Raw genomic sequence first — 25,775 nt, 5'->3', positions numbered from 1 at the left:
TCCTCCCCTTCCACCACCCCTAGGGCATTTGACGGGATGAGCACTGGGTGTTATTCTGTATGTTGGTAAATTGAACACCAATAAAAAATAAATTTATTATAAAAAAAATAAAGCTCCCAAACACCTGTCCCCCTTATTATGTACATTCCTCACAGATCTGTCAATTCTTCGTCTAAAACGTATAAAAAAACTGCCTGGCTTGGTCACTTCTTTGGGTCTTGATTCCATTAGTGGACCTCAGTGTGTACATAATACAACTTTGGGGTTTCTTCTCCCATAAACTTGTCTCGTGTAATTAATTCTTAGCCCAGCTGGGAGACCATGTGTGTAGAGGAAGAACTCTCCCTCCCTGACAAAAGCAAATGTTTTTGTTTTCACTACCATTGTCTCTGCCATAAACCTAGTTTAGAAGGCAAAAGCTGAACATCCAATCTCAGGCCTCCACCTTTCCTAGCTCTTTGATCTTGCGTAAGTTATTTACACTCTCTGTGCCTCAGTTTCTCCAGTCAGTAAAGAGATAACAATAAAGCTCTTCTCATAAGGTCGTTGAGATTACAAGAGAGGACAGGTGTAAAGTGGTCAGAACAACGGCAGGCACCTAGGAAAGTCTCAATAAATGTACGTTGTGGCCGTTTCTGCCCATTTTTGTCCAACCCTCTTCTGACAACAGATGGTTGTTGCTTGGGGAAGCAGAAATAAGAAATCATAATATGTTTTTTAAAATCATCTTGCTGCATCCTTAGAATCCAAGACTTGATGTTTACAAAGTCTTCTTAGCCCTTGTACCTTGGAGATACTAATATTCAAATGGAGGAGAAAATAGGAGACAGGATGCTTATGCCTTGGGAGAGGTTCCTCCAACCGATCAATGAGATCCTAACCAACTGAATCCTAAATTAGAAAGAAGCGTGCTTTCCAATGGTCCCATCTTCAGGAAGATGGCCCTAAATAGGCAAACTGAGGGACGAAGCTCTCCTGTTCTTGGAGTAGACTCATTGGTGATGCAGTGCTTTTGCTGGGGGAATTCGGCCCCTGGGATCTCACCCTTTCTGTGCTCTACCCGTTGGGATTTTGAATACCGTAAAAGCTACTTCTGTTCTTCTCTTCTTGGCCATCTGCCAAGCTAATCTCCTGACATTGAAGAGTATTATGAAAGTTAAGCTGCATGAAGAAGAGTAATAATTTTGTCCTACCTATATGGCTTAGGGTCAGTACTGCCTTTATAAATTTGTGTGTTTTTTTTGGCAGATACCAAACACTTTTCCTGGCCACCATGACTTTACCCCTGTGTTACCACATCATTGAGCTATTTATTCAGTCTAGTTGAGTTGGCTGAGGAACTATGCCAAAAATTGTTATTAGGAAGCTAATCTTATTTACCCCTAAGCAACTAAAAGATTCTCAAAGTGGCTCTCTCTGAATTTTTTTAAGCCTTAAAAAAAGTCTCACTTTTCTTCCTCTTGTTGAAGCAAGATAAGAAAACAGAATTCCAAAGAGGTGAAGTCACTGAGTTAGAGTTGATGATGGAGCCAGAACTAGAATCCGCCATAGCTCTTTCCATCTCTCAGATTTTAAGATCTGAATTTAAGTGAAAAAAATTATCAAGTGAATGAAGAGTGCAGAGTCAAAGGTCTGTCTTCACTGTGAATAACACAGGAGGAAACTTTTTGTGTGTGGATGATTCTACAGTATGTCATATCTATGTGGGGGGACGCGGGTCCTTCTGGACTTTTCCTGGATGAAGCCTGGAAGAGGGAGGCAGACCATCCCTGGCCTGACAAAGGAAAGTTCTCCCTAAGGTGCTTTAACCACCGACATCACATCCTTCCATTTGAATCATCTTCAAAAGCAGGTTAATAAAGACTGTTGAGCTTCAGGGGTCAGACTGGAGTTGTGTGAGATTCCTTGGACCTGCCAACAAGAAGCTGTTAATAATTCCAGTAATTTGATGAGCATGCCTGAGGGGCTCTGGGCTGCCCTGGGAGTCAATATGTCCAAGGGTTCTGGAGACGGAGCATTTCTCTCGCCAACATGGTGCATTGATGTCATGCCAGCTATGGTGACTCAATTTCTCTACATCAGGGCACCTTCTTTTCTTTCCCTCCTGAGAGGAACCTTTCCTTATTTATCTCCTCTTCTTTCTGTATTAAAAAAAAAATGTCCAACAAGTTCTCCTGATAGGTCTTTCTACTCCAAAGAGTAAATATTTCCAGTCTGAAGGTGTATAGATTTCCCCCAAACTGCGGGGAAATGAAGCTCATTTGTAGAACCACTCCTACTCCTTGTCCATAGATGGTTTAGAATGAGGAATGTTGATCCCATTCTGTCTACCAGATATCATTCCATGCAATGGGGGGAGGATTGATCAACTAAATTCTCACAGAGAGCATGGGCTCTAAGGAAAATTAAACCTCAATTTATTACAAAATGTGTAGCTTTCAGCAAGCACGGAACATCCCATAGTCTCAGTTTTCTCATCTGTAAAATGGATAAACTACTACTACTACTACCACTATTACTAATGATACTTGCTTTATAGGGTCATTGTGAGGCATAGATGAGATCATGCATATAAGGCAAAGGAGTGAATGTTGCCACTTTGTAAGCATCAGTGCAATGCAACTGGTACAGTGTAATTATTAATTCTTCCTGAGGAGTCTGGGTGGGGAAGGAACAGAAACGTCTCCATCTTACAAGGGCAGAGTAGACTCTGTTAGAGGAAAGTGCCTTCTATTAGCCAGCCTGTTTAGCCTCAGATCAGGAGAAAAACCTTTTACATCTTCAGATTATTCCTTATTCTTTTTTTCTTTGACATAGAGCCAAAGGCTGGCTGAGGCTTTATCCTCCTGTTTGTGACAGCTCCAGTCCAAGTCCCCGAGGGCCCAGCTCAACCACTTTTCAGCTCTGAAACCAGATCACATTCCCCATTTCCACTTCTTAAATACCCAGAGAGCCAACTTCTGCTGTTATTTTTCCTAGGAATTGGCAAGATCTGATCTTAAACAGTCCTGCTGTGATGAAGGGTACTTGCCTATGGACTCAGGGGCCTGGACGTCCTTCTGAGAGGCAGCATAGCACAGTGTCTAGAAGTTGGATGTGACAGTGTGCCGTGTGTCCCGGCTTTTCCAGGACATCTTAGTGTACGCATACAGTCCAGGACTAAATATGATATCGCCTTAACTCTAGAGTTATAATGCGACTCAAATCCTCAATCCACTACATACTATTTGCATGGCAAGTCACTGCACTGTGCCTCAGTTTCCCCTGTTATAAAATGGAGATGATGATAATAAGAGGAACTGCCCATGAAATTGTCGTGAGGTTTAAGTGTGTTAATACCTATAAAATGCTCAGAATAGCACCTGTCACATACTATGTTCTATGTCAGGGTGAGGGACTATTAATCTCTTACCAGCAAAGCCACTGGATAAAAATGTGTTAAATGAGAAGGGTGACATCTGCTGTCCTTATAGAGTCCAATAGGGGTTGGGGGAAATATTGCGGTCAAAACATATGAAGAGATTTATGACTTGCGACATTATTGTTTTTCTGGGAGTATGAATAACGAAGCAACAGAGTATGAAAGAAAAAGCACTAAGCAAATTGCTAATTGCTGTGGATCCCTTTCCCTTATTCCCTTTTTTTTTTCAAATTACTCTTTAAAAATGTTAATTGATTGGACATTTCAAAATTCTATTTATCTCCATACCCCCTCCCAGTCTTCTCTCATCCCTAGACATCATGCTAATGTCTTCATCTTTTCACAGGTGTGTATTTCCGTGAAATCCATAGTGTTGTGTAGTTTTGTGTTTTTTAGGTTCATTGGTTATGTACGATACTATTTCTTAATATTTTCACTAAGCGCTGTATTTTTAAAGTTCATCCATAATTTTTTTGTGAATGCTCAATTTTACGCAAATTTTAAGCATTTGTGAATGCTTAATGTTACGACTGCTAGCAGCCCACCGTGTGTGCCATGTTTCATCAGCGATGGACCCTGAGGCTGCCCCCGACTGTCTGCCACCATGAACAGCATTGCAGTGAACAATGAGCTCGCAGATCCCTGTATTAGTTTTGCTGCTATAATAAAAGCAAAACAAAAGACTTCAGCGGCTAACAACCACAAAGGCTCCTTTCTTGTTCAGGCCACATGTTCCAGCTGCTGGCAACAGGCTCCTTCCTGTTCCATGCATCCTCATCGCAGCAGCCAGGCTGAAGAAACAGCCTTTATTTGGGACAAGTCCTACCCCTGGCAGAGGAAAAAAAGAGCTAGAGAGATGGAGGGGAAAAAAGCAACAGCATTGGAAGCTTCTGCACCGATTGGCTTTTAGAACTTCCACTCCTGTTCCACTGGCCAAAGCAAGTCACGTGGCCGAGCCTGACCTCACCCCCATCCCTACCCCCTGCCCTACCCCCTCAGGCTGAGAAGCCCAGCATCCTCCTCAAAGTCCTGCTGAGGTCTGAGGTCAGTGGAAGTCCTTTTATGGGGCAAGGAGAGCGAATAATTACAAAGAATAACCAAACCTACCCCTCTCAGAGCTCAGTAAGAAGCACTGGGTGTTATACTGTATGTTGGCAAATTGTATTTAGATTTTAAAAAATGTAAAAAATAAATAAATAAAAATAAATTCTACCCCTGAAACTTAAGAATACACTCTATGTTAACTAAATTGAATGTAAATAAAAAATAAATTTTTTTAAAAAAAGAATTTCTTGGGATTTATGCCCAGGAGTGGGATTGCTGGGCCCTCCAGGATGCATGCATATTCACAATCTCATTAAATAACTCAGACTAATGCAGATACACTCTCGTCCGTGTACATCAGTGTATGCGGGGTCCTTTATCCCTGCACCTAAATGACACTTGCATTTTATAGTTTTCTAATTGTTCAGTCAATAGGTTAAAGGGACATCTTATTGCTTTAACTGGCATTTACTGACTATTCATGATTTTGAGCATTTCTTCATTTATCTATTAATTTGTAAGCTTTCTTCCTTGTATCTATTAGGTTTTCTTTTCCCATTTTCTTACAGGGGCTGCTCTCCTCTGCTGGGGTAGCAGGAAATCATGCCTGCTGTCTGTAAATCGTACCTGCCTTTGCAATTTGAGATATCACAAAAATCTTTATCTTTCCTGTCACCTGTCTAGTGACTTTGTCCCTATATTCTTTGTTGAAAAGTGATCCTTATTTTTGTTCACGAAAACTCTTCCTTCCCCTAGGTCATAAAAATGGCTCACTTTTTTTTCTCTAATATCTGATATTTTATCTTTCACATTTAGAACTTGAAGTCATCTGGAACCTTCTTAAGAAAGGGATCCTATTCTATTTCCTCTCCAAATAGTGAACAAGTTTCCTCTACTCCATACACTAAACAATCTGGTCTTTCCCTACAGAATTGCAATGGCTCCTGTGTCATATATATATTAGGGTCTGATTACATATGGCTCTGACTCTCCTCTCTACGAAGATTCACCAATCCATTTGTCTATTCTTGTGCCAAAACCAACTGCTTTTTATTACTTCCACCTTCTAATGTCTGAGTGACTTCCAGCCAATTCTCCCCTCTCTTTTTTCTAAAGTTAACTTAGCTATTCGTGGACCTGTCTTCCTCCAAAGACATTTTTAGAATTCAGTTTTCAAGTTCCTCAAAATGCCCAACTGGTCTCCGCACTTCATTTATGAATTAACCCGAGAATAATTATTACCATTATCATGTGAAATTGCCCACTCAAGAGCATTGAATATTTCCATTCTCCACTTATTCAGATCACTTATGTTTTTCATTAGAATTTTAAATTTTGGTTCTCTGCTCCTCCCTGTTTGACAGACAGCCGCATCTTCTGTGCAGGGCCACCCACGTCCCTGGGACACGATGGTGAAGGTTGGAGTGAACGGATTTGGCCGTATTGGGTGCCTGGTCACCAGGGCTGCTTTAACTCTGGCAAAGTGGATATTGTCACCATCAATGACCCCTTCACTGATCATTGATCTCAACTACATGGTGTACATGCTCCAGTATGATTCTACCCATGGCAAATTCCACGGCACGGTCAAGGCTGAGAACGGGAAATTTGTCACCAACGGGAAGTCCATCTCCATCTTCCAGGAGCAAGATTCCGCCAACATCAAATGGGGTGATGCTGGTGCTGAGTATGTTGTGGAGTCCACTGGGGTCTTCACCACCATGGAGAAGGCTGGGGCTCACCTAAAGGGCAGGGCCAAGAGGGTCATCTTCTCTTCTCCTTCTGCTGATGCCCCCATGTTTGTGATGGGCGTGAACCATGAGAAGTATGACAACTCCCTCAAGATTGTCAGCAATGCCTTCTGCACCACCAACTGCTTGGCTCCTCTAGCCAAAGTCATCCATGACCACTTCGGCATCGAGGAGGGCCTCATGACCACCGTCCATGCCATCACTGCCACCCAGAAGACTGTGGACGTCCCCTCTGGGAAGCTGTGGCATGATGGCCGAGGGGCTGCCCAGAACATCATCCCTGCTTCCACTGGCACCGCCAAGGCTATGGGCAAGGTCATCCCTGAGCTGAATGGGAAGCTCACTGGCATGGCCTTCCATGTCCCCACCCCCAATGTGTCAGTTGTGGATCTGACCTGCTGCCTGGAGAAAGCTGCCAAATATGACGACATCAAGAAGGTAGTGAAGTAGGCATCGGAGGGCCCCCTCAAGGGCATCCTGGGCTACACTGAGGACCAGGTTGTCTCCTGTGACTTCGACTGTGACACCCACTCTTCCACCTTCGACGCCGGGGCTGACATTGCCCTCAATGACCACTTCGTCAAGCTCATTTCCTGGTATGACAATGAATTCAGCTACAGCAACTGGGTGGTGGACCTCATGGTCCACGTGGCCTCCAAGGAGTAAGAGCCTCCTGGACCACCAGCCCCAGCAAGAAAAAGAGGAAGAGAGAGGCCCTCAGCTGCTGGGGAGTACCTGCCTCAACTTAATCCCCCAACACACTGAGAATCTCCTGACCTTCAATTTACATCCCAGGCCCCGAGGAAGGGGAGGAGCTTGGGGACCCTTACCTTGTCATGTACCATCAATAAAGTATACTGTACCCCGCCCAAAAAAAAGAATTTAAAAATTTTCTCCATAGAAATCATGTAATCCCATAGCATATTTCTAGATACACTATGATTTCTGTGGCTTTTTGGTAGCCACATCTTAATTTCGATGAGACTTGGGTTCTAGATTTCGCTCTGTCACTGATGACATCATATGATTTTAGGTAGGTCAATCACTGCTTCTCCATGTCAGTGTTCTCATTTATTAAAAGATAAAGGGCACCTGGGTGGCTCAGTCAGTTAAGCATCTACCTTTGGCTCAGGTTATGATCTCAGGGCCCTGGGATTGAGCCCTACATGGGCTCCCAGCTCAGTGGGAAGCCTGCTTCTCCCTTTCCCCCTCTTCCCCTCCCTGCTCGGGCTCTCTCTCTCTCTCAAATAAAATCTTTTTTTTTTTTTTTTAAATGATTAGATTGAAGTTGTTGGTTCCCATGACATCACAGATAATAATAACAATGACAGACCCAGATGAAAATCTCACAATGTGCCAGTTCTTGCAGAGGGAGGTGACTACCATGTGCAGTGCTTAGCATGCCTGATGCCTCCTAGGCACTGAACGTGTGTTAGCAACCACGGTCAATATGCACGTAGAGGACGGAGGAGGTGGACGCTCGGAGAGGGGAGGCGACTTCTCCAGGCTGGTCCAGGGAGTAGGCAGCACGACCCCCTGCAGGTGGGACTCCTTGCAATCAACAAGGAGAGCGGGCTCGGGGCGTGGGCTCCCAGGTCGAGCCAGGCTGCTGGCTCTGGGGCGCACAGGCCTCAGCGGGGCCACCGGGGTCACCGGGCCACGTGCCTTCGTCTTGCAGAACATTGTTTTTCCTAGAAGTCCCCGGTGTTCCTGGATGCCACCTGCCGATAGTGGAGTCAGATAACAGCCCAGGAAGTGCGCCCAGGTCTGCGGGACAGGAAGCGGGTGCCAGCCCGCCAGCTGACCGACTCAGGGCCTCGGTCGGGGGCGCGGGGAGGCGGAGATGGGGACGGCCGGGAGCGGGGCTGAGGCCGGACCCCAGCCTGCGCCAGGTGTGGGAGCCCACGGGCGAGAGCCTCCTGCTTGGAACCACAGGCCTCCTCAAGACCTTGCCAGCGCGAGAGATAAGAACTAACTCAAAGTTGCTCAATAAAAACTAGTTTCAACTGGCTTACACAAAGCCAGAAATGGTAGCAGCTTAAGTTACTCCGAGGGTTTTCTGGTTTTTGGTGGAAGCCAGGATGTTAGTGCTTTGACCAGGCTCTTCCCCCAGGCCCCAGGCCCCAGACCCCAGACGCCAGGACCTAGGCCCCAGGCTCCATGCACTAAGCCCCAGGCCCCAGACCCCAGACCCCAAGCACCAGACCCCAGGACCCAGACCCCAGACCCCAGGTCCCAAGTCCAGACCCCAGACCCCAGGTCCTAGGCCCCAGACCCCAGGTCCCAGGCCCCAGACCCCAAGACCCCAGGCCCCAGGTCCCAGACCCCAAGACCCCAGGCCCCAGACCCCAGGCTCCAGACCCCAGGCCCCAAGCCCGAGGCCCCAGACCCCAGACCCCAGGGCCCAGGCCCAGACCCTAGACCTCAGGTCCCAGGCCCCAGGCCCCAGGTCCCAGGCCCCAGACCCCAAGACCCCAGGCTCCAGGCCCCAGACCCCAAGACCCCAGGCTCCAGGCCCCAGACCCCAGGCCCCAGGCCAGCCCATCTACCAGGCAAGCTCTCTCTGCAGGAGGAAAATACAGCTACTAGCAGCTCCCTGGATTTGCATTGTCCTTAGGATGGAGTCTTATTCGGCATCCGTATCAATCACCCCTGCAACAAGGGACTCTGGTTCTGCTTGGGTGGAGGTCCACCTGCAGGACATGGAAGGTTGGGCCATGTCACTAGCAGACCCGCAGAGTGAAAGGAGCATTTCTCCACGGAGCCAGGGGGCCTAGCTGACTCCATGACCTGTTCTGTGTCATTTCCCGCCACCCCCTGTCCTCCCACCAGCCCTGCTGTGCTCTGGGCACCAGATCATGGGCTACTCAAGTCCTCTAACATCTTTTCCTTCACATCCCTGGGCCCCCGTGCTTCCTGTTCCTCTTCCTATTGAATGCCTTTCTTTAACAGTGCGGTTAGCTGCTTCCTAGAACTTTCTGTGACCCTCTTAGGCTAGTTCAGTAGCTTTCTAGAGCAATATATATCTCTTGATTATTTTGTGTAGTCATCAAAGTTTTGGAGCAAGTCACATTTGTCTCCGGGTTAGACCTGAGGTGATTGGGAGCAGGGATTCATTCCTGTCCCACTGATCGTGGTATGAGTACCCGAGGCTCTCCAGCAGATCTTGTTTGTTCGCCCCAAGTCCACCCCTCCTCCCTTGCTACTGGGCCCTGACTTGGAGCACTTTGTACCCAGCTAACTGCTGACTTTCTCAGCCTTCCCTGCAGCCAGTGATGGACAGATGACACAGTTTCTGGTCCAGGAGATCTACCGGGGGACATCTTTTGGGGTGGGAAGCCGTCTCGGAAATAGCTCTTGCTATCTTGTTAAAAGGCTGTGTCAGATGAGGCTGGCACTACCAATTCCTCCTTCTTTCCTGCTTGGCTCTGATATTTGAGACTGTAGCGGGCATCCTGCAAACAAGAAGAAAAGGACAAAAGAATTGCCTTGACGGTCTTAACACTGAAGCTTTGAACCAATGCCTGCACTCTCCTTCCTCCAGATTTTAGGTCAGGAGAGTTTCTTCCCAGCTCTGTGATTTGGCCTCCACGTGGAAGACCTCAGATGGTATGATAGTCTCAGTTTTGTGAAAATCACTGGAGGGACACCTGGGTGGCTCTGCTGTTGAGCATCTGCCTTTGGCTCAGGGCGTGATCCTGGGGTCCTGGGATCAAGTCTTGCATTGGGCTCCCTGCAAGGGCCCTGCTTCTCCCTCTGCCTGTGTCTCTGCCTCTCTCTGTGTGTCTCTCATGAATAAATAAATAAAATCTTAAGAAAAAAAATCACTGTGGAATAGGGAGTTAGGGTGGTGGCACCCAATGTGATTGCAAAGTTGGAGAAGTTGTGCAGCACCTAAAAGGCACACACATCTCATTGGTAAGTAGTTGTGATGGTTTAAGAATGAAACTTTTCTTTTCTTTCACCATATGTGTATTATTTTTTTGAACAGCTACTAGGTGGTTAGCACATAAATGCTGATTAGGTTGTACGGACCTAACTACTCGCACTCTAACTGTGAGGTATTTCTTTTGGCTTAGGCCACTGAGAAGTTTACTGAGACACTAAGGGTCCCTTTCGTGGAAAACTTTGGGAATCTCTGACTTAGGAAAGAAACGAATGAACATAAAGTGAGGGTTGTGTGTGCAAAGTGGAGTGAGGAGCTCGTCTGAAGAATAGTAGAGGAATTCTCTTTCATTCTTCCTCTTAAAAAAGAGAGTCCCCCTCTTCATAAAGGAATCCTGGATGATTCTCCTTCTTTTAAATACCAGATCACCATTGTCCTATCAGTTGCCAGTGTGTTTATGTGACCATGTGCTTAGGCTGCCGTTTCCACGTTGAAAAAGTTTTCCGGCTTCATCAGTGCCTCCCTTTCCCGCTCTCATAGTTCTCGGAGAAGCATGCCTCCTCCAGGCAGCCCCCTGTGACTAGGAGGAGGTCATGTGATATCGTAGCTTCTTCCTTATGTTGTCACACTCGGGAACACTAGCTCCCTGCCTGGGCAGCAGCTCTAAGCCAATGAACTCAGGTGGAATTGGTGGCCTCAAGTCTTATAGGGAGTGACCGTGTGTTTTCCATCTCTCCAGCATAGATGTCTTTATTCCAGACCATAAACTCTTGGGTGACTGCTCGAACCAACAGAAAGCCAAGCTCCTTTTTAAAAAATATTCCATAACAATCTATCAGGCTTATCTTTTCTGATGACTGGTTTGCCAGGGACAGCCCTTGCCTTCACCTAGGCAGCCAGGGCCCTGCGCCTCTCCAGGGCTGTGATTCACTCAGACAGCAAAGGCAATGCCATGTCCCGGAAGTTGTGCATCGTGGCAACCCTGCTGGCAGTGCTTGCCACTCAATTTCTAATGAACATGAGATAATTAAACACCACTGAATACGACGATTTAAAGCTTAGGCTTTGGTTCCAGAGCCCAGCTCACTCATTTACCTGCAATGTCACTCAATGCTTTGAGCTCTTTTTTTTTTTCCCCTCACTTGGAGAACAGGAATTCTGGAGCCTCAGAGGATTACCGAGAGGATTAAATCAGGTAACATCTGTGTAACAAGCTCTCAGCACTGCTGTTGGCACCCAGAAAGGACTAGATGCACGTCAGCAATTGTTATCCTCAACCCTGGCATAGAATTGACAGAGGAAACGTGCTGAGGGTCTTTTGAGGGCAGGAGAAGTCAAGACAGCAGCATGGCCTTTGGCCTTGTTAGGATGAGTCTGTCTATCCATGTCTGCGTCCCTAGCCTAGCCCAGGGTCGGCACATAGTAGGTGGTCAATAAATGTTTGCTGAGTGAATTTACTGACTCTTACTTCTCCCTAAGTCTTTATAGATTACAGAACATGATCATACCTGAACTTTAATTCCATTCTAGTGGTCACACCATGACAAAGGGGAAATAAGAAGGGCCTAGCGGCGGGTGGGGAGGTACTGCTAGCTTTTCGGCACTGTGTTTCATGTGCATTATTTCACTTAATACTCAGCACCTCATTTTTGACCCCATATTATGAGTAAGAGATGTCAAGAGGCTAAGTGACTTGCTCAAGGTCACTCTAACAGCAAGTAACTATGAATCAGCTAATGGCTGGACAGGAATAGTGTTCACCATTCGGTAAAAACTCATTCAACCCCAACTGCGTGGCGAGCAGAGCTAAGGCCTGGGACTCAGGTTCTGGGGGCAGGGGGCAAACAAGCTTCGTGAGGGAGCAGGTGAACAGGTCATTTTTCTTGGCCAAACTGTTCTTCTGTAGCTTTATGCTGGAACATTGTTTGGAAAACGCATCATGGAACTGGTTGCACGGAAGCACTTTGAACAGTGGAGCAAATTAGCTCCCGTCCATATCACCAGCAGGAGAGTCAGATTTATGATTTTCTTGATTCACCATTTGTTCAAATCTTTCCATGATGGGTTTGGAAATACTTCTCCATTTTATTTTATTTTTTTTTCTCCATTTTAAATATATCCTCTTTCATGCATCTGCTCAACAAAGATTTATTAAACCATTGCCTAAAAATCTGAAAATCAAAAAAAAAAAATAGAAAGAAGGAAAGAAGAAGCTCATGTTCTTTGCACAACATCTGGAAGATCTGTATGTAAAATTGGCTGTATGATCATACGGTGGGGGAAAACCCAAACAAGCAAAGCGTTTAGCCAAGACCACTGAGTACGTGATGACTCCGGCGCAGCTCAGGCCCGGAGCCCTGATCCCTGACCAAGTGCAGACAGAGGTGCAGAGTTTGAATCAGGGCACGGGCATTAGAATCAGGCTGGTTGGGTGTAGGTTCTGACTCTGCGACTCACAAGCTTGAGTGAGTCACTTAAGCAGCCTGGAATTTATGTAAAGTGGGATCATAAAACTAGGTAACCCACAACAAGGATGAATCTCTCAAGCATTATGCTAAGTGAAAGAAGCCAGAACAAAAGGCTACATACTGATTCCATTTGTGTGACGTTCTGGAAAAGGATGTAAAACAGATCGGTGGACACCTGGGGTTGAGAGGACAGGATTGATTATAAAAGGCCATAAACATACTCTTGGGAGTAATGGAAACATTTGGTGTTTTGGTTGTAGTGTAGTTATACCTGTGTATATATTTATCAAAACTCAATATGTACACCTACATAGTGGGAATTCTACTGTATTTAAATTTATCTCAATAAAACTGACTTTAAAAAAGAAATAGGGACGCCTGGGTGGCTCAGTCAGTTAAGCCTCTGACTCTTGGATTTGGCTCAGATCTAATATCAGGGTCGTGAGATGGAGCCACACGTCAGCCTCCATGCTCAGCAGGGAGTCTGCTTGGGATTCTCTTTCTCCTTTTCCCCTACTCCTCCCCCCACTCACTCTGGCTATCTCTAAAAAATAAAAATAGTCAATGGGTTCTTATTACCATCATATTAAGTAATATCTACAAGGCACTAGGGACAGCAGGAAGGAGAGAGTCAGCCCCAGGTGTGCATTTGCACCTCTTACTTAGTTCAGTCAAGTACGCACCTCTCCGGAAGCCAACAAGAATTCTGCAGAATGCTGGATGAAAAAAATTGAAAATTTCTTCATGAATTCATAAATTTTGATATTTACCACTTAAGGGAAGATGACAAAGGAAATCTTAAATTCGTTGGAATAACTGTGTAATCGTTTAATGCACCTTTAAAAGACCAACATATAGCACCAAAGTGAGACATACAGATGACTAATGAATTATAATGGCAGCTTAATCTGTAGTGTTTTCTGGCTGTGCACAATTAAGTACTTGTTTACGAGGATAAAAAAAAAAAAAATACTTGGGCCAGCCACATATGTAGACGACTGTCTCCCTTTTCCCAGAATCAGCTGCAAGTTGCTGGATTTCTGAAATTTCCTTACTTGCTTTTGTCCCCAAACTCTGGTGTTAACCACTCCAGGCATGTCCAACTGCTCCACATGCTATAGTGGGACGGCCTTGAACTGCTCAGGAGTCTCACAAAGCTGTGTTCTCAACCTGAGGTTGAATCTCACCTCCTCTGCCACCACCTTCTGGTGACCAGGGGCAAGACCCCCATGTCTTTGAGCTTGGTTTCCTCATCTGTAAATTCAAGGACTAGACGCTCTGCTAAAACACTTCACACTCCAACTCCCAGAATTCTAGTGAAATAGAAAGGCAGACATGCTTTGGTTAGTTTTCAGTGTCTACGAGCTATACAAATTCTCTGGGCCAGAATTTCTTCTGTGTAAAATGAGATAACAGTGCCCACCTCTACAGGCTCTTTGTGAAGAGCAAACAGAATTATGCATGTGAAATCTAATATAGTTTCTGGCTTAGTGATTTGATCTTTCCTCTCTTCTATTTCTTTCTTTCTTCCATCCATCCTCCCCTCCTCTCTGCTGGAGTAATAGACTTTCAAATAATATGAAAAATTTATATTCTTGTTCCTTTATTTGAAAGCATATTTGGTCTTGAACTTGTGTGTTCACAGTGTCATATGCCACGTACGGTTGCCTGGTGATGGTGCTCATTATTTATTAGAAGAGAGTTTAAATGAATTTGCAAATATAACAAAGGTAAAATAGCTCAATGCTAAAACTGGCTTGTTGCTTTTTTAGAAATCTCACTGGATTTTCTGAAGATTTCTTTACTCCTGTTATTCATTTCATTCATTCATGTATTCATTCAACAATCAATTTTTGATCCCTCTGTGTGCCAGGCACCAAGCTACATATTGGGGGTACAGAAATGAAATAGTGTTGTTAAGCTCAAAAAGCTTCCAGGTTAAAGGAAGGAGGCACAGGGCTATCAGAGAAGTCTGTTCAGGGTACATTCGAGGCCTAGAGAAAGGTGCAGGGGGCTCTTTCAGGAGGAGTTAGGAAAGGCCACATGGAGCAGTGGAGGCTGGTTGAGGTGTAGATGTTCACCAGATAGAGGGGCAAAGAAGGGGACTGCATGCAGAAGGAGCAGCGTGCACGAAGGTATGCACAGTAGTCATGTGTAGTCTGGAAACCACGCCTAGGTCAAGGTGGTAGGCACGTAGAGCACAGCACAGTGGATCCAGTGAAAGTAGGAGCTGGAAGTCCCAGACATGTTTTCTTTAAACAAATGCTGTTCTGTTTGGGAACGGAGGACGTCAGATGCTACACAATTGTTGGAAACAACAGGAGAGGAACTCGCTGTGTCCCAACTCAACTGCCAATCGTCCACCTTAGCAGATCATAGCTCTGTTGTGGATGATGGGTGGACGTGGTTCTCCAGGGCTTTCCAGGGAGTCAACTGTGACTGGATCGATTTCTTTCTAAATGGGGTCGTAGGCATTACAGACAGCACAAGGTGGAAGCCATCTGATCAAGTTTTCAATAGAAACGGGTCAGAATTTTTTTACTGACTGTAAGTCCATTGTTCAAGTGTCACATTAGGAGTTACAGGTTAAGAAATAAAGTTGTTTTTTGTAGGACGATGACCCCCATTTTTTTTTACTGTGATGAAATGAGCTGTCAATTAGGGAATCAAGAGTTATTAAACACCTAAAATGTGCTAGGCACTTTTTAACACCTCAGCGCCTGCGTGATGTTCAGGTGTACACCCCTCTGAGCCCCAAGCTGTGCTCCTCCTACTACACCACCTTGCCTCTAAGTGACCTTCTCAAGGAAGCTTGGGTAGGTCTCAGATTTCTACTTCTAAGGAGGCAAAATGAAAGAAAAGCAATGAGGAGAAAGTGGTCTTCTCCCACTCTCCTCACATCATGGAGGCCCCTGAGAGTTCCAGGTTTAGGTTTGGATGAAGGGAAAAGTCTGGGTTTGGAAGCTGATGAAAGAACATTACTAGACTATTCCAAACCTCCAACACTCACAGAAGCACCTCAGACATTTTGACTCCTACTCTTAGGTGGAAAGAAGAAAAGAAAAGAACACACTTAGAGACACAGCAATGCCTTGGAACAAAGGTAAGCAGGAAAGAAAGTTGCAAAAAAGAGCAAAGACATTTCATCTCTTTCCTGTTTTCCAGAAAGACCCTTCTTTCATTGAATGGGGCCATTCCATTTCTTGTGCCTTGGTTCTTTCATTCCTTCCTACGTGTCTTCCTTTCATGCCTCTCTTCTCCCTCTTGCTTTTCCTTTCTTGCTATTGCTCCCGTTCCTTCCATCTCTTTCTTAAAGTTCAAATTGAAATACCAGCCTTAATCCCTGAGAAGCAGCTCTGTTCTCCCTGCCCTCGCCTTGCACAACTTGTGGTATGGCTCTGTGCCACCATTAGCTACGCGGCGAGGTCTGACGTGGCCAAGGAACATCTTGTACAATGCCACTTTTTATCAAAACCAAATAGCATAACAATGAATACAGGGCCCCGTTCACATCACCCTCATAAGATTTCGCCATGATAAAAGCAGTGGAGTTGAAATATAAAATCCATCTCCATTTGAAAATAAATAGCCCCGGTAGTCCATCTCCCTGCCCCGCTCCCTCCCCAGGCCTCCTCCTAAAGCCCCCATTCCTCCTCCACTGGCTCACCTCCCCACCCGTTTGTCATCAAGTGCTTCCTTTGGCCTCCAACTGTTCAGGTTTCACCAGTCTGGTGACCCATTAGGATGGGGTTGCACCACACTGGGGTGGGGCTCGAGGGGAGGAAAGCAAAAGCTTGAGCTGAAAGCCCCACTGAAGCCAGGCTTCACTCCCCTGCTATCATGGGTCCCCAGAATCCTGGCAAGGCAGGAATGTCTTAGAGATGAGTGTTCTCATCGTGGGGATCAGAATGAGGGAAAGGGAGAGGAACATTTACACATATAGGTGGGTTTCAGCCCTTTGTTCAAAAGGTGCTGGCCCTGCTCATCAGCTTAGAGGTGTCCTTAGCCAGGGACCTCTGAAGAGAAGAACAGGAATCAGGAAAGCACTAAATGGATAGCCCAAGATCCATGACACAGGCCAGGTCATCACAGTTATTACATGGCCATTAGATTAGGGAGGCATCTGTGAAGGACGAGCCCCCACCCAAATGGTTCCCAACAATAGGGCTAAATGGGACTCAGATATCCCTCTGCCTGGACATAATTGTGGCCTTAATCCCCCAGAAGAGTCCTGGGTTCCCAATAAGAAGGCTTCATACTCTCTCTCTGAGCACGGAAGCAAGGTCTCCAAAGCTAGGTAGGCAGAAGGGAAGACTGGAAATGGGGATGACTGTGGAGCCCAATGAAAAAAATAAGTCCCCCAATAGAGAGTCTTGCGGTCAAGACTGAGCCCTCCTACTTATCTAGTTTGTGGATATCATTCATTCACTCATTCACGCATGCATTCATTCATTCAAGAAACAGTCACTGGATTTGCACTCTATTATCAGCACTATTCCAAGCTCCAACATAATGAAATTTTCACAAATTCATGGCAGAAGGAGAGGTAGACAATAAACAAATAAGCAAAATAAAATAATAAGTAAATTCAGCTAGTGATCAACGCTAGGAAGGTTTTTATTTTTTATTTTTCCCCAAAACAGGATATGGAAAAGAAACAAGCATGGAAAGTATGGGGCTACTTTACACTGAGGCAGACAGGTTGGCTTCTCTGAACAGGTAACATTATGGTGAGACCCATGTTCGGAGAAGGAGGCAGGAAAAGAACATTCTAGACACAGGGAACGGCAGGTGCAAAGGTTGGGAGGCAGACACAAGCTTGGCATGCTGGAGAAATAGAAAGACATTGCATTGAGGCCAGAGTGAGTGGCAGGTCGGGGGCGGGGGGGGGGGGGCGGGGGGGGCAAGCCCGGAGGTTGTGGAGGCAGGGCCCATCTCTAGCCTCCTTCTTGCCCCCACCCCCAGCACCCCCACCAGCCACAGGGCACTGCCCCTCACTGCATGCCTGGGTCCATCCAGTTAAAGTGAATCTGGGGCTGAGTTGGTGAACCTCTGGTTTCTGCATGTGGAGGGGCTTGCTTTTGGCTTCCAGTGGCCTCTCGAGGGGAAGCCCAGCCCCTCACCTCCCAGCCCAAGCACCAAGCTCAGAGATTAGTGAGCGATTTCTCCGGGTGTCAGCCCTTGGGTGTGAAACTTAAACTCTTAATTCCAAACCATTACGACACGGGTGTCCGGTTGCTGCTGATGACTCCAAATGGTTTGCTTGTGTGTGCCAGACATTTTGTCAATGAAGGATTTCTCTCCTGGCTTTGGTTTTAGGTGAGTCTGATGTTTGCTGAAGCTCCAGTTTAATTAAAAACAAACCAGATGGATGAGAGAATGAAAGGGCGTAGAATACCTCATTGAAGGTCTCCATGAAAGGGGATTTGGGAGCGTTTAAGGAAAAGGAATATTGGAGTGTGTGTAACAGGGGAAGGAGGGAGACTGTTGGAAGCGTGAGCTCTGGGCTCAGCTATAGACGTTCAAATCTGTCGCTTGCTAGCCATGTGACCCCAGGTGTGTGGCTTATCATCTTTGTGCTCCAGTTCGCTCCATCTGGAAAATGGGGAGAGTAGCAGCACTTTTAGTGTGGTTTTGATGAAGGAAGGAGTCCGTGCAGGTGAGGCGCTGAGCACATTGCCTGGCAAGTTACAAGGATGCAATGATCGTTAGCTTTTGGTTGCTAAAGGAGTGATGTTGGTGTTTGGGCTCACCATGGCTTAGTTCAGTCGGGTAGGGTGGTGGGATGCTGAGGTAGAGTGTGAGCAAGCTCAGTCTCTGGAATCACACCACATCCCAAATTCCAAATCTTTTCTCTCACAGACACAGGCCTCCAGACCCAGAAGAGCATAAATTGAAAAGTGAAGAGAGTTCACCATGAATCCATTCTTCCTTCTGGACAGAAAAGCTCAAGGCCATTGTGGTGAGAGAGGGTCCTTCTCCTGCATGAAGGACAATGCGTTACATCTTGCAAAGGAGTCCTTGGGGTTGGCACATGGACCCCCTGGCCTATTAAGGAAATCTAGTCCCTGGAAAATTATGTCCAGGTCTGTGCTTACAAACATCAAAAAAAAAAAAAAAAGTTCTTAAAGCTATTGATCTTTAAAGAAAAATGTCGTCTCACCAGCAACCCCAACACATAACTCTCCTTCTGTGACTGTCCCTAAAGCAACCGTAGGAAACATAATTTAAATAAAACAAAACAATAAAAAGTACAGGCTTTACTCTTAAAAACCCCTAAGAGAAGTCTGCAGCACTTCTCTCCGTGACTCATCTTCTAGCACTTCTATTCATTTAATTTTCCAAAATTATGTATGTTCATCATTTTTTAAAAGTCGGTCTTATGGTGAAAACCAGCAGCGCCTGCTGTACTCCTTCCTCCCTCTAAGTTGCTCTCCCGGAAGGCAATAACTTTCAACCTTTTTAGGTATTTCTTTGGCAGGTACCTCTCTGTCTGGAAATGACAAGCTTATCCTGCTAGTTCTTGATTTTATAATCTTGGACATTCATCTTTTGTTCGTCTACGGTGGAGGGTAAGGACCCAGCTCTTGACACCTCCTTTCTTCCGCTCCTTCTGTAACCCCCCAACACACACACTTCCCCTTCCCTGTTCACTCACATACAACTACATCAATATTTTGTTAATGATCCAATACTAAAAATAATAATAATAATAATAATAATAATCCAATACTAACTGTTTACCTGGTAACATCTACGAAAATTTTGTCACCAGAGAGCTATCTGACATAACATGGCTATATTCCCTTTCTTGTATATTTTTTCCTATATATATATATTTCCAATTGTTTCATTTTTCCATTGAGGCTCTGTGTACCTAACATTAATTCATCCCCCAAACCCTCAAACAGAGCTATAAAACTTCACCCAGTCATCAAAGGGTTTCATTTTCTTTTGGTGGGGGGCAAGGGGAAGGATATCTCCCTCCTGGAGACCTTGTGTCCTCCTCCTACAGTCTAGGTGGCTCACTCTGCAAGTCTGCTGTGCTAAGATCTTCCTCTTATTGTCATCCTAAGAATTCCCTGTGCTTATCTCCTGGGCGTGATCCCTGGATCCCAGATTCCATGATTCTATTCCCCCTTTTTCAGTAAAACACATCCTTCTATAGCTTCCCAAGAAAAACTGCTTGAGAATCTATTCTTTTGAGACCATGCCTATCTGGAAATATTTTTACTGTGTATTCACACAATTCATAGTTGGCAGGTCAGTCTTTTTCTTTACTCTGAACTTAATGGTACTTGTTAGAACCATGCATTTTGCTCTTTGCCTGCCCAAGAGTTGAAGAATGGGCGTGTATCTATCTGTATATATGAGGCATTATCTTCCATCTCTTTTTTGAAAGGATTTCTGGAGACATAAATATCTGACTCTGGGTGCGTGACATGCCATCTATAGCAAGATAAGGCAAGAGATAATTAACACCATCCTTCATCTACCATCCATATTTTCATTTAGCAAACACTTGCAGAAAAAAGTACCTAATAGTATGTGCCGTGTTCTGTGCTCAATGCCGGGACTTGTTTTGATTTGGGATGATTAATTCATATGGATTTATTTTGACAGGTTCACATGGAGCCTTCAGGCCATATAGCAACACTAAGACTTTTCTTTCAAGCTAGTCTCCTCAACTAGGTCAGCTTCCCTGACTTTAGTCAGCAGAAGCCAAACTCAATAGATGAGCCTGCCAAGAGAAGGGCATGACAATGAACGCCAGACTCTTGCAGGTGTCACTGTGCAAACAGAATAGAAGACCTATTGTCTAAAGCTGAGGGGCTCCGTGGGGTCAGGGAAAGCTTATCTCACCTGTTCAGACAAGGAATGTACTAGAATCTCTTTGCTACACCCTATTGTAGGTCAATGGGGCCCTCAGCAAATGGCCCACTTCTCCCTCAGGATCCCAACTAGAGGGGATCCCCCAGCAGGAAAACACCACAGAAGACAGTAAGAATAGCAACGACTACAATAATAATATTAGTTGTTATTGTTGCCACTGAAGCCAAAAGGGAAATACCACTTTAATATGACTATTTGGAAGACTAGCACTGTGCTAGAGACTCCGAAACATTAACATACGGCTCTCACTTCTGATTTGGTTCCCAGAGATGTCTTTCATGATCAGTTAGTGAAATTATAAGAAAGGCATCCCACCAAAACTAAGAGCTACTGTCCTTGAAAATGCATTTCCTTCCCGACCCTGCAACAGCACCGATAGAATTTATCCCAAGGAAATAATGAAAGATTTGAACTCTTGCTGCTAAAAGTTACAAAATGATGAAAGATGTGAGAAAAGATACAATCTAAAAAATATTTACTGAAATACTGCTATGATATTAAAAGCTGGAAATAACCTAAATAGCTCCCTAATCAAAGCTTTGAGCAGCACCCTCATTCAATGAACTACCATCCAGTCATTAAAAATTATCTGAAAGAAATGTGTCCATTGGTGTGGAAAGATTTTTATAATATATACTATTTTGTGCATGTACACGTCCCTATACACATATGCATGTGTGTACATATATACACATATATTCAGAAAAAGATTGATAGAGAAAATAGCAGAGTTGAAAGTGGTTATCTCTGGCTTGGGTTGGTGGAATAATGTTTGGTTGGGCTATCGTTGTCGACATCACCATCTTCTTCTTTTCTTCTTTTTCTCCTTCTTCTTCTTCTCCTTCTTCTTCTTCTTCTTCTTCTTCTTGTTTTTCTTCTTCCTCTTCTTTCTTCTCCTCCTTCTTCCTCTTCATCTTCTTTTTCCTCTTCCTCTTCATCTTTTGCTTATCTGTGTTTCCCACCATAACCCTACTTTGCTTTTGTAATAAGAAAAAACAGCAATAAAAGGTATTTTGAGTATGTTGGATAAAGAAGAAAGGGGAAATCTTGAAAGTGGTGTCTCCAAGTGTGGTGATTTCCCAAAAGCCCCCTCTTTGTAGTCATCACTCTAGAAATTTATGGTTTCTGACCTCCTGTAGCATAGGCTTGAACAGACCTGGCTGCAGGTGGCCAGGAGATTAACTGTTGGCTGTGGCCACCAGGGTCCCAGCCGCCCACATAATGAGTGAGTCAGGGCTTGCTTGTGCTGTTGCAAGAAGCATCCAAGCATTGAGTCTAGAGGTCACAGAGAGGTCATCTCCCATCAGAAGCCCTTACTAAAGGTGCTGATTTGGTAGAGGAAGCTTTTCCCAAGGGCGGATTCTGGAAAACACCCCACGGTCCTGAACTATATTTCACCTGCCTTCCAGTCAGCTCAGCTCACAGCTTACGTGCAATCACCCTCAAGTCTGTGCAACATGGCATTATCTGCCCAAAACTAACTGCTCATTCTCTGAAGGAGATGCTATCATTGCCATTTGTCGATCACCTACTATGCACCATACATGATACTAGACTTTCTACGTGCATGGTTTCCCAATCCTTGGAATTCTGCACATAAGACGTCATTATCTCTATTCTTCAAAGGAGGAAATTGAGCTCAGCAATGTGTCCGGCATCTCATATGAAGGAACAGAGTTGAGGTTTGAACCAGGTCTGTGTCACTCCACACCTGCCAGGCTGCTTTTCAATCCTTTCCCCCTTCTGTCGGTAGCCCGCATTGAAGCATCAACCTTATACTGCCTTGTGATGGATCCCATTGTCCTTAGCTGTGTCAGGAGCTATGCCTTCCTTCCTTTGGGTCTCACTAGGCGCCCAGCAATGTCCTAGACCATTTTGGATGAACGAAATTCAAGTTCTGTGCTAGTGAAATCACTTTAAGGGAGAATTGTAGCTTTTCATCCACCTCCCACGACCTTCAGCCCCATCATCTCCTATCAGCTTTGGAGTAGGAGTTGAGTTCCTAACTGCCTGTGGTTATATTCAAAATTTTTCCCAAGCTAGAAGTTGTTCGTGGGCTGTGGTGGAGGAAGACATGAGGATCTCCTCTGGTTGTTTCCCTAGATGCCGGTCTGGCCTTGTCACCCATCACTCCCCACCTCAGTCCTCAAGGCCAGTTAGCCAGGGCTGCCTTTCGGTCCTGAACATTCCCACCTCCAAGGCAGTGTCTCCACCATGTCCACTGTCTGCAGTGCCTGACTCTGAGGAGGCATTTAATAGTCACTGATAAGTTAACGCATGGTAAATGGATGAGCAGATGCTTTCCAATTCACCCACTTAAGCTCTTCCCTTCTTCCAAGGTCACGCTCCAGCACCATCAGCTTTGCCCACATGGCAAGCTCTTCGCTCAGAACACTGAACACACATGCAATTGCGATGCTGGTCTGTCACTCAGCATGGGCTGTCATACATGTAAGCTGTTTTGTGTGTTCTGTTTCATGAAGGTAGGGAATGTGTTGCATTATTCAGTGACTCTGGCGCCGGAGAAACCAGGGTTCAAGTCCCAATTCCATCACTTGTCAGCTGAATGACTTTGAAAAGTTTGCTTAACCTCTCTGAGACTGTTTCTTAATCTGTTAAAAAGGGACAATGCTTACCTTCTACGGCGTCATGAGAGCTAAATGCCCTTTCTCACAAATCTCAATGAGTCAAATTACAAAATAAAGTGTAGAACATGATCCCATTTTCACAAAACTAGCATATTTTGGAGATTTACATATTTATAGGTGTGTTTATATGTGAAGGTATGTGTAAAGTCTGGAAGGGATACACACACTAAGCTATTACCACAGTTAATTCCATGACTGTTCTGTATAACATTGTGTGTGTATTTTTGACTATTTTGTGTGTCTTTTTATTTCCCTCCCCAACGACTGTAAGGATCTGAAAGACGAAACAAACCTTGGCAGTTCTGATGGGCTAAATTATGCAGTGGTAACTACCTCAAAATCTCAGAGACTGAAATAATGTCATTTCTCACTTGTGCTACATGGTCACAGTGGGTCTGGCAGGCTTTGCATATCAGAATCACTGAAGAACGCAAGCTGCTAGACCACTGCCACCTCGAACATCACCAGGTGGTATGTTGAAGGGAAAAGAGAGAATTTGCTCATTGCTCTCCACACCAACTATATATTTTTTTCGTATTACCGAAGTAACAAGTAGTAATTTTAGAAAATACGGATTGCTAAGCAAGAAAAAAAGAAGATTCACGTGTAGACCTGCTTCCTAGATAAAACTACAGTTAATGTTTCCTAATGTCCTTTCTGTTTTATCTCCACACACTTTACTTTTTTTTGTTAAAGACATATATTTATTATTTTTATAACTTTCTTTTTTTTCTTTAATAAATTTATTTTTATTGGTGTTCAATTTACCAACATACAGAATAACACCCAGTGCTCATCCCGTCAAGAGTGCCCGTCACCCATACACCCATACACCTATACCCTCAGTGCCTGTCACCCATACACTTTCCAATTTAGCCAAAATGGAATGACTTTGCACATCCTACCTTGAGAAAAACGAATATTCATGAAGCATCCCTGTGTCACTTCCCTGAAGCCCTTGTTTCCTGCCCTGTATCTTACAAGGTATCTGTAAACTGGCATTAGAAATGTAAACATATTCAGTACACATTGACAATTATCATTATCATAAACAAGAATCATAATTATTTTTATCTTGCTTAATCATCACAGCAACCCTGCCAAATTACTACAGATGTGGAAAAATAAAAAAACAAGTCTTAGAGAATTAAGTCATTAAGCCAAACTACCTAACTTGTAAGGGAGAAATTCAGGATTTGAACCCACCCTTATTTGGTTCAAAACCCAATCCCAGTGCTGCCCCAGAAGATGAGCAAGGGGAGAAAGCATATTTCCCACAGGAAATTTTTGGTCTAGGATAAGACAGTTTGCTCCAGAATCTTCTTGGTGCATTAGCTTAACTGATTTGTAGCCAATTGTTTCCACCCGGATTAATTGCTCCAAGCCTCCCCTTTGGATGAGGAGCTGCAAGGAAACCACAACTATTCAGAATGGCTTTCCCAAACCCTGGGCACCTCTAGTCCTGCCTACTCTCTTAATTTCCAATTACAGCTGATTCCTTTTCAATAATAATAGCTTGAGCACAAATAAGAAGTCTTCCTGTAACCAACTGGCTCCTCCTAAACCCCTTGTAAATGCTCTGGGATTAGTCACCGAGTCCCTGTGCCCCTCGCCCCCCAGCCCTGCATTAGAACACATGAGAACCCACGGTCACTGACCTCCATCTGCACTTTATTAGACTTCATTCATTTGGTTCCCACAGGCCTCCCAACTGGACCGGCTTGGGCAGGATCCATCCCTGGGGTGGCCACCACTGCCTCCCTGCCTCACTCGCGGGCACACGTGTGCACGCTCACACACATGCATTCACACGCACCTTTACATGCATGTGAGTCATGTGTTGGAGAATCCCGAAATCTGGCACCACATGCTGGGCCGGCCCAGATCACACCAGGGTAAAGGGTGGCTTTGCACACAGCTTGGCTCTCGGAGGGACGTGACTTCAGCTGGGATTAATTAAGGGAGAACTGGCTTCCAGCAATTAGTCTGTGGGCTACATCTGCCACCAAGTTTGCTGCTCCTTTCCAGTCCCTCGAGAGTGCGCTACAGACCAAGCCCGGGCATGACTAGGGGGTGTCGGGGGGGCAGCACCAGCAAGATCTTCAAGCTTACCTGACCTGCAGGGTTGCATGAGAAACTTCTGCCCAAAAAAGCCCCATTGCTAAATTAGTTTGTCTACCAGGGGTAAATTCTCCCCTGAGAACTTCGTCTCGTGGACTGAAGCTTTGGAGATGCAGAAGACCCTCTCTTAATAGGCACATACCTATGGAGAAGAGTAAGACTGCATTAACTAGTAATGCAGGAATATGAACGATTGCATTGGACTGTTTTCATTATTTAACGTGGCCCTCAGGGCACCGGGACACATAATGTGGATGGGAGGCTTCCCCAAGGTAAGGGGAATGGGGAGCAAGGCAGTGCAGGACACTGGACCCTGGGGAGGTAGGTGTGAGCAGAAGTGACTTCATAACCTTGATTTCCACTGGCTGGCAAGACACTGCTGGGTGTTCTGAAGCAGATCCCTAGCCTGTCTTGGTGACTCAACCACACCCTGAAGGTGATTAAGGTGACCTACAGCTCGGGGCAGCTGGGTACAGAATTAATTAAGGACATGCAAGGCCTGATTATTAAGTCATTAGGAGGACTGATTAATTATCATTTCAA

The 25,775-nt window shown here is 45.1% G+C and overlaps 1 pseudogene; it reads left to right on the top strand.

The window, feature by feature from the left end:
* The first annotated feature begins 5,874 nt into the window (after positions 1 to 5,874).
* On the top strand, positions 5,875 to 6,968 carry LOC112930591 (glyceraldehyde-3-phosphate dehydrogenase-like; annotated as a pseudogene).
* The last annotated feature ends 18,807 nt before the right edge of the window (positions 6,969 to 25,775 follow it).

This window comes from Vulpes vulpes, chromosome 5 (assembly GCF_048418805.1).
Source record: "Vulpes vulpes isolate BD-2025 chromosome 5, VulVul3, whole genome shotgun sequence".
In the NCBI taxonomy this organism is placed as follows: Eukaryota; Metazoa; Chordata; class Mammalia; order Carnivora; family Canidae; genus Vulpes; species Vulpes vulpes.
The sequence above is the reverse complement of the archived record's forward strand: the minus strand, read 5'-3'. Positions and strand labels throughout refer to the sequence as shown.